Genomic DNA, 1,920 nt, shown 5'->3' on the forward strand with positions numbered 1-1,920 from the left:
CAACATCTTTGTGTTGGTCCATGCTCTAGAGGAGAGAGGTATAGTAAAGTTCCGGCATATACTGACTTTTAGTGTTATGGTCAAAAACAGAAGATTGATTTCTTGAATCAATCTTTAAAAAGACTTCTTTTTAAAGTAGCGATTCATGAGAGAGCAGTCTTGTGAGAGCCTGGAAATTTAGAAGCAAACTGTAGAGCATCATGGGTTCCAGGCTGACTGGCCGGCATGTACCACCATGGGCACTTGTGGGTGTGAACTGGTCTTGGAGATGCTCAAAATATCAAAATATGGTCATGGGCCTCATCCAATCCTAGCTCATCCACTTGGTTATTAAGCAGAAGACCCAGAAGGGGCAAGGTTTGAAATAGGCAAAAATTTGAAAGGTTTGAGATTCTGTTCAAACTTCCCATGGCCAGCCAGCCTTGGAAACATCAAGCATCAGAATCTGGTGAATCAGCATTTGAAGATGGATCCAGGCTTGATTTGGAGATTTTGACTCAGCCATCAGTGAAACTCAGCATTTTCTCTTGAAACTTTCGGTGACCTTTGGCTTCATTCAAGCTCAAACACCAAAGGCAAAGGGGGAGGGAATGGATCTTCAAATTCCTAAGTGAAGATTGTACATCTGAGATGCAGAGATCTGTTCATCTCCTGTAGAACCGGACGGCATCTCCTTTGCCTCTGGATCTTCCTTTCCCATAACTGAGGGAGGAGGAGTGGAGGCGGAAGCAGAGACCCTCAGAGAAAGGTCAGAGAGAGCTAGGAGACACACCCAGAGCCCATCAAATCCCACCCAGGCAGCAGGCTCCCTGCCAAGAGTTCCACAGAGCTCAGAAGGATCCCCAGCCCCGTGTCTGCTGACACACTCCCGTAAATCTCTAGCTGACACTTGGAGCTGGAGAGCAGCTGACACTAAGTGCTTTCTGCTCTGGGCACAATGATGTACTTCTGAGTAACACTCAGTGCTCCCTTTGAATGTGAAAATGGGTGAGATTAAAACGTCAGAGTGTACCTGCATCCCTGATGATCCTTTTTAGTGTAGCTGTGGTTTCAGACATTAAGGGGAAATGTGAATTTAGCTGCATGCTTTCATGTCTCTAGTCTGCAACTTGCTTATTCAGGCTGTAGATACTCATAAGCAGGGAAACAACAGAAGAACATCAAATATTAATTCTGCATCTGTATTAAATTATAATAAGCAGCAGTAAGCATGTGTTAAGCTGTCAGGAGGCATGCTGGATTGTACAATGTAACTTGGGGCCAGATTCTTCATTATCTTGTGGAACAAGAGCCTTGCTAAGGCTGGTATTTATTCTCTTTGAGGCCTTTGCTTTGGCATCGAGATGTTTTCTGTATGAATGATTTCCTCTTATCCTTCTTCGTAAATATCTTTATTGATGTTTTTTAATTATGAAAAATCTATTGTTTATCTTTAAAGATTTAAGTGACGTAGAAATGAGTAATAGGTGCTTGCTTCAGCACATGTAAAATTAGAATGACACAGAGAAGATGAGCCTGGATATGCAAGGATAACACACAAATTCGTGAAGTCTTTTTTTTTTAAATTATATTAATTTTTTTTCAGTGTTCCAGAATTCATTGTTTATGCACCTCACCCAGTGCTCCATGCACTTCGTGCCCTCCTTGATACCCACCACCAGGCTCACCCCCCCAAACCCTCAGTTTGTTTCTCAGAGTCCATAGTCTCTCATGGTTCATCTCCCCCTCCAATTTCCCCCAACTCCCTTCTCCTCTCCATCTCCCCATGTCCTCTGTGTTATCCCTTATGCTGCACAAGTAAGTGAAACCGTATGATAATTGACTTTCTCTCCTTGACTTATTTCACTCAGTATAATCTCTTCCAGTCCCGTCCATGTTGATACAAAAGTTGGGCATTCATCCTTTCTGATGGAGGCGTAA

At 43.0% G+C, this 1,920-nt stretch overlaps 1 pseudogene; it reads left to right on the forward strand.

Moving 5' to 3' along the window:
• The first annotated feature begins 1,466 nt into the window (after positions 1-1,466).
• On the forward strand, positions 1,467-1,564 carry LOC122898266 (annotated as a pseudogene).
• The last annotated feature ends 356 nt before the right edge of the window (positions 1,565-1,920 follow it).

This window comes from Neovison vison, chromosome 1 (assembly GCF_020171115.1).
Source record: "Neovison vison isolate M4711 chromosome 1, ASM_NN_V1, whole genome shotgun sequence".
Lineage (NCBI taxonomy): Eukaryota > Metazoa > Chordata > Mammalia > Carnivora > Mustelidae > Neogale > Neogale vison.